Source organism: Rhipicephalus sanguineus, chromosome 3 (assembly GCF_013339695.2).
Source record: "Rhipicephalus sanguineus isolate Rsan-2018 chromosome 3, BIME_Rsan_1.4, whole genome shotgun sequence".
Lineage (NCBI taxonomy): Eukaryota > Metazoa > Arthropoda > Arachnida > Ixodida > Ixodidae > Rhipicephalus > Rhipicephalus sanguineus.
The window spans coordinates 27858847-27866952 of record NC_051178.1 but is presented as its reverse complement, the minus strand read 5'-3'; positions in this window follow the sequence as shown (position 1 = coordinate 27866952).

Sequence of the window (8106 nt, the reverse complement as noted above, 5' to 3'; positions counted from 1 at the left end):
GTCGATGTGGCCTCCGACTCAATGACCTTTGCATCCGCGTGGTGGGTGGTAGTGGTTTGAAGAGGAAAAGGCGCCTAATTTCTGCAGCCCGAGTCATCCGCGTCACCCATCAACGTAGCTAACATTAGCTAACATGCCGACCGAGCAGCGTAGGGATCTGTCCCTTTCACCTATACTCGACGATCGAATGACCACACCCTCTTAGCGAACGTTTCGTCGCCAAGCCGCTCACTTTGCTGTGCATCACAGCATCCTTTACCAGCGAAACGTTTTCCCTGACGGTCGCAAGTGGCTACTAGTGATTCCCCGGCACATGCGTTCTGATATATTCGAATATTTTCATGCTTCTCCTCAACGACGAAAATTCTCCAAAGGCCTACTGGCGAGTGACAACCGCTGCCCTGTCCGGCTCGTCCCTTTGACCGCGTCGGCATAGACTCATATGGCCCTCTCCCTGCAACTCCTCGGGTAACCGATGGATAATTGTAGGAGTCGATCACCTCACGTGCTACGCCGAGACTGCAGCACTTCCAGTCGCTACTGCGTCGTATTCTTCATTTTGCGGAACTTCATTCTTCGACGTGACGCACCACGCAAACTGCTCAGTGACAGAGGCCGCGTGTTCCTTTCTGAAGTAAAACAAACCCTTCTCGCGGCATGCAAAACCGTCCACAACAAGTCCATAGCCTACAGTCCGCAAACGAATGGCTTGACGGAGATGTTCAAACGTACTCTCGGCGATATGTTGGTTATGTTCGTCGCCTAGGATCATAACAACTGGGACACTCTTTTGCCCTTCGTAACATATGCCTATAACACTGCCACGCAAGCTACCACTGGCTTTTCGCCGTTCTTTCTATTATATGAACGATAGCGCTCTTGCACAATGGAAACATTGCTTTTGGAAGTGCCGGGTGCACTCGGAAGTGCACCCGGCCCTTTCGAGTGCACAACGGTGTCTGAAGCGGCCCAATACGCAGATGAATGTAGGCAGCTCGCACGTACACTTACGACCACCGCTTAAGGTGGCGAAAAGCTGCGGCATGACAACGAATTGTCTACAAAGCATTTTGCCACTGGTTCACTCGTTTGGTTATCGGTCCCACCTCACAGTCCTCGACTTTCAATGAAGTTTCTTGCCCGTTATGATGCCCGTACCGTATACTTACCCGCACATCGTCTGCCAACTAGGTCATTCAACATGTGACGCCATCCCGCGACTTCAGACATGACGGTCGTGGCACGGTGCATCTCAGCCGAGTCAAGCCATATTACGACCCATTGATTCTACCTGTGCCTTAGTCGCCAGGATGGCTCCTCTGCACTGCCGGGGGCCATTGTAGTGAGGAAGAGAAGGAAGAGTTTCCGCGCCTGTTGTTGCTGTGCACGCGATCTTCGTGTTCTGCTGGTGCTACCTCGACTGTTTAAGACGTCGCTGTCTGATAACAAATCGTCGTACGAGATCTGTTATAATGTTTGTCTATGCTTTCGACCCGCTGTCAGATGGCGCGGCATAGTGCCAGATGGCGCGGCAAATTTCGCTGCCGCCCATCTCGGTGAACGGACGTGCACAATAATTATTTTGAGTGTAACAGTGTACAAACGAGATGGCCTCTAACTTTTCAATACTGTCACTAAAAACGTCATTATTCAGTCTTAGTTAGTTGGGTGGCTGACAGGGATAATAATCGTTTCACGTTGGGTCCCCTTGAATACATAATGTCCTAACAACATTACACGGAGCAGCGCAACAGGACAGAGACCGAGAAAGAAGACATAAACACAACGGTGCTCCTCACGTACCTCCGATCGCCTAATTTTAGGAAAACCATAAAGCATAACTTACGTCACCCAGTATTATGAGCGCCAACAAAGTTGTTATCAAAATGTCACGTATACGTAAATATGCCGATGTGCAGCCGATCTTTTCTTTTATAAAGAATTGGGAACGTATCTATGAGTGTCACTTGAAGAGATGCGCAACAACTTTATAGACAGGCTGCCATTACTGTGCATGTCAGACTTTCGAATATTCGTTTTCATGGGAGTTCATACACACGCGATTGCACGATAAGTAGTGATTTTGCTATGTCATAGAAAACTAAAAGTGGTGTATTATAGAGATATTTTCGTTGTCGCACTGCAATGAACAGGCGTTTTTATAAACACTGTCAATTTGTTGTTCTGATGTAGTGCATGAAAGCCACAAAAATGTTTGTGCCTGATGCCCTGAGTGGTCGGCACACATTGTTAGCTTTAGTTCCGACTAAACCGTCGTTCTCTGCAAATGCTTGCCGTGCGCCTACCTTTCTTCCTGCTCTAAAAGGCCTTCTTATTAGTACAGCAATTAACGAGGAAGCATTCTAGCCACGTTCTATTTATTACTAGTGCTGCCAGTTGATGACCAACAATGACTAAAGCAGAGTGGCTATACGTACACTATAATAAAAGACTCCCAAACGTTTATGACGCCTCCTCGCTCTGAAGACATGGTATTTTGAACAGCGCTAATATCTATATTCTTTACACATCTCGCAAAGTTACTACAAATGTAGGTGTGACAGTAAGTCATGGTGCTTTTTTAAAATCTGATTCGCGTTATGACCACGGCGGTATTTCTCGTTATTATTGTTCGTGAGGAATCTACAAAGGAATAGATTTGATAGTTCACTATTTCTTGATACCTAATTCTCTTCTTTAGAACGTGCCTATACTCACTCCCAATAAAATATGACATAAGCAGAGGTTTATAAGGCACTTAAAAATTAACACAGCAGCACCGATGCGAGTAAACATTGAACAGCGAACCTTTTTGAAAACTCAGCAAGTTCATTAAGGAATTCTAAAGTAAGTTTACCTTCCAGATCATTGAATTACAAGCAGTTTTGAGTGTTTATATATGGACGATCGGTAACCCATGTGCAGCTCTCTTATCGTTCACTGTTTTTTTTTCAGAAATGCCTCCTGAGAAACAATCTGATACCTGATAGCATTGACGTGGCCCTACAGTGTATCCGCTGGTTGCGAACTGCCATATTTTGAAGCTTCAGCCTACGAAATATCCTTTATAACACATAATTTCTTGCGACACTGTTGTGTTACGAGACCACAATGCAATTGCAATATTAATAGTTAGGCACTTTAGGTGCTTCAATTCCAACCATCGCCGCAACATTTGTCTACGACAGTAAATAAAAAATGGATCGTGCAACCTCAGTCTAAATTTTTCATTAACAAAGTATTGTATAGAATAAAAATAGTATATTCTAAAGAAATGAAAACTTGCTTGTTTTACGTATGTATCTGTAGAAAAAGTTAAAGCCAGTACCACGTCTCTGAAATTTGAGTAAACAGCTGACCTGTCAAGCCAGCGCCACCACCTGGCTAACACATCTTTATCTCTTTTTATATTCCCCTCTCTGCTCCTGTCCTTTCTCCTTGCCCTAACTTATCTTTTTCACCCCTTGCTACACTATAGTGCACATGGCTATCATAAGGTTTACTCTCTGACCACCCCTTATCCTCCTCATTTCCCTCCTCTTCACCACTACATCAGCCCTCTCACCCTAGCTTGCCTTTCCCATCTCATTGCTAAACTATACTCTCCAAGGCTATTTTATGCTATACTCTCCCCCTCCTCAATTCCTTCCTACTAAACTTCACATCCCTTCTCCTCACTCTCACTTCCCTTTGAAATAATTTTATCTATCCATTTCGACGATCCACCACGGTGGTCTAGTGGTTATGGTGCTCGACGGCTGACCCGCAGGTCGCGGGATCGAATCGCGGCCGCATTTTCGATGGAGGCGAAAATGCTTGACGCCCGTGTACTTAGAGTTGGGTGCACGTTAAAGAACCGCAGGTGGTCGAAATTTCCGGAATGCTCCACTACGGCGTCTCTGATAGTCATATCGTGGTTTTGGGACGTTAAACCCAAACGATTATTGTTATTAGTACCCATTTTGATCGTCATCGTTCAGAAAGAAGCATGACCGATGTACACCAGCTATTGATTTTATTGTAAAGGTTGTTCATTACAGCTTTCAGCTTAAGCGTGCCTTCCTTTAGCAAATGAATGCATAGAGAATAATAAAACTTAGACGTTTTGAAGGGCCAATTGCATTCTGCTGCTCTTTTTCGATCATACTACGAGTCTCACCGATTAGTAGGATTAATATCGCGTGCTCAGTAATACGCCTAAGAAGGCAGTATAGCGAAAACAAAATGGGTTCTAATAAAACATTATTTAGGATCTTTTCATCATCCACGATAGCTTAAAACCGCGTGTTCTCGCTAACACTTACACTGATCCTGTCGTAGAATGGTGGGCTGAACCGTTATGCTTTCATTAAAACTTCAATTTATATGGCTGAATTACAACGTGCACACGCTTTAAAAAACACTTCTACCCACCGTCAAAGAACAAGCAATAAGATCTACTGGACGAAAGAGATATTGTTTAAATGACGCAGAGCGGCATTCAGCTTTGTGCTCATTTCTTCTGGCTCAGACAGCTTAGCTCAGACCAAGTTATACGAACTTCTTCTCTTGCATGTGTGCTTGATTCTTTTTACAAGAAAAGGAAATTGCAAACACCGTCCATCTGAGCACTCACGATTTCAACCAGATTCACTCAATGAATATTAGGCAAACAAAAAATTACACCATCTCCCGCTAAAGGGTAAATCTTGTGATATCGGGAAAGTGACGGGTAGGAGTTTGTTTCTAGCAGGCGTAAGGAGGGGCGAAGAGGCAAGACCTCGACTTCCCCACGTGGGAGGCCTAGGCCAAGGAACTTAAATTGCTGGTTGATTATAAAGTTTATTCCTCCTCCTCCCGCTAAAAGGGACCATGAGGCAATGCGAAGCCGGAGCACTTGCACGATCGCTTTCCGTTGGCGTTCGTTGGGCATGTTACCGACCTCAAATTGTTATTAACGGTGTTATTAACGTTGTAGGCGAAGGTGAAACGGTTAACGAAGGTCTTTATTGGGCAGCGTCTAGTACTTGAGGTGTGCACATTGCTTTGATGAGGATGGCTTTGTGGTCGCTGAAGTGAACCGTGAGGGGATCTTGGTGCTGTGGGTGAATCGTGAAATTGGTGAAGACGTGATCAATTCATGCGCCGTGAATTGTAGTTCGCTGCCCTTCGCTTCGCAGCTTTGTCTTAAGTGGACGCAATTGGGCTGACGCTGATGCGTGCCTGCGTCAGCCCACTCACTGACGGGACTGTTGCCTCCATCACGCTTCATCGGAAGCACCAATGGAGTCAAGCGGAGTCAACCAAAGCAAGCGCTGCACTGAACGCGCGCTGCGCTATAACCGCTTAGAGGAGGAGAGTAGCGCAGAGAGTAGCGCATGTGCCGCGAAAGCAAAAGCGAGAACGCAGGAGAAGCGCGCGCTCTACCACCAGCGTGCGCTGGTGGTAGAGAAGTCGAGAGAGTAACGCGCAGCGGTCGGAGAGAGGGAAGGAGGAGACGTGCGCATGCGTAGTGTGAGTGCGGACTACAACGGCGCGTGCGGATTACCACGCCACTTACATACCCCCGAGCAAGAGATGCGTCGCCTCTAAAATCGCGAGGCCTGTGCACAACACACAGCACACTCACAGTGAAAGCTGGGAGAGCGGCCTTTCCAGAGCCTGTAGTAGACTCTGTTGGGGCAACTTATGGAGTTTCTTACATTTACCTAGAGGGAAAACTGGCTCTGCGAGCTGTTGGACGCATGGGAAAGAGAGAGATAGATTGTTTAATGAAATGCCCGGAGAGGTTAGTCTGGTTTGTCGCCTGGCTTGCTACTCCAGGTGTCGGGTGATTATGGTATATACAATGATCACATATACACCATATACACACATATAGTACATACAGTCACAAACACACATATATACATAAGAAGAGTCCTTCACAGGCTTTGGTTAAGCTGAGTGTTTCTCAAAAACGCCAACAGCTGGCATATGTGAGCTCAGACTTGGCTCGGATTGGTAACGTTCAGCCAGGACACCTCGAAAACGCGCCTGGCTTAAACACGTTCCTTGCGTCAGAATGGATGATTTCGAACTGAAGGAGCACGTAGTAAGCTATTTCTTTTTAACACGAAAGTTTTTTTTTTATGCCGTGGTCCACCAAGTACATATATCCGTTACGAATATGACGTTGACAAAATGAACGCCAACGGGTGAGGAAAAAAAAGCAAGAAAATGATCCGCCGCTGGGAATCGAAACCACGTCATCGCGGCCACGACGGTAAGCGCCCGACGCTAAACCAACAAGCTACATTGACAAGGTGTTCGCTCTGTTGGTGGTGCAGGTAGGCGGAGCGGGGCGATGCCGCCGTCTGCGAGAGGTGAAAAGAAGTAAAGCGTCACGATCGACGATTACTAGCGCTTACTCCGAAATTGCGCACGATATCGGAGGCCGTGGTTAAAGCGTCTCGATACCAGCGAGGGGCAGTGGCCGCGCTGGCGTCGCACGCAGTAACGTTCTTTGCCTTTCGCTTCGCGTTAGCGTGCGCCGGCTCATCGCAGTGGTGAAGCTTCCACATGCACGAACGGAATGTCTCTGCCGCCGACTACTTCGATTACAAGAGCACCGACTAAAAAAAACTGCTGCAATACGCGTTGCAGAAAGAACACAATTTCGACTGGCGAATGTCGTGCCTTGGTGGAACGAGACAGAGGCCAACAGCACGCGCGCCTTTCGGGCTCAAGCTACGATCCTCTACGAACTAGGCGTCAACAAGGGTGCATCCACGCCAGATGGTGCTCCATGCCAAACGAGTCTAGTCTGCTCACGATTTGACTATGGCGCCATTGTATACCATTCTACAACCCCAAGCGCATTAAAAACAATCGACACAGTCCATCTTCTCGACGCACGTTTAGCTACTGGGGCTTTCCGAACAAGTCCGGTACAGAGCCTCTATGTTGAGTCGAATGAGGTTTCGCTTCACCTTCGACGTTCATACTCTAGCTTTAGATGCTTTCTCAGTGCGCGTGCAAATCACGAACACCCCCTGTACAGTTATATGCATGATACCTCATGCGACCGACTGTTTCATAACAGACCTTTAGTTAGACATCCGTTCTCACTTCCTGTGAGGAGACTTGAGAAATAAATGGGCGTATCACTGTTTTTTTTTCAAAATTGGCTAGCGCGAAATCGACAAGGACTAAGAAGGAACATTGATATACAGGACAGGCGCTACTCGCAACTAAGCCCTGTTTGAACACCAGTTGATGGCTACCCCTGCCGCCATTGCTGTGGCAGCTCATAGATTTTGACACATCCTTTGTAGAGGTCACTGAGCACGTTGCTGAAATCCATGTACGCATGCAATTGTTATAGTTGCAGCCAATGTATGCGTGCCATCAATTTTACACAGATGCGTCGAAATCACGTGCTGAAGTGTTTTACGTAGCTGTAGGCGCGTATTTTCTGGAACCTGACATCCTGCATCCACAAACCAGTATATTTACTGCAGATGCCTTTGCAATGCTATCAGCTATCCAACACATAAAACAACCTACCCAGATCTGTTATATTTCCAGACTTTTAAGTGCAATAAGGGTTATATAGTCAATTACTAAGCATACCAATCGTAACTGAACGAGCTTTATTCTGTTCTATGTACAACGTGTACTAGAAACCAGTATATTACCTCCTGCTGGGTGCTACGTCGCGGATGCATTGAATGGAACATGCTTGCAGATGAAATTGTAACATCAAACGCAACGAAATCCACCAGCTCTTTGGTAGTAGTTCCTGCTTTAGACCTCAAGCCTTTCTTGCGCAACCAACTAAGAGACCATTGGCAGCGAACGTGTAATAGTGAAACGGCTTCAGGAACGCGAGAGGTAGACATCGTAGCTTTAGCTATGAATGGGTGAAGGCGTTCCGCTTCCCGCTTGCCGCTGCACCAAAGCACTCACTTGTGCGACAATCGCCCGTCGACGTCCGTCTCTTTCTGCGGCACTTAATGCAGCAATTTTGTGAGTCGGTGCCATGGCACTCGAAGCAGTAGGCAGCAGAGAAATATCATTAGTGCATGTAGAAAATGCACTACAATGGCGACGACGTGTCGCATGCTAACACGAATTGAATCGCCG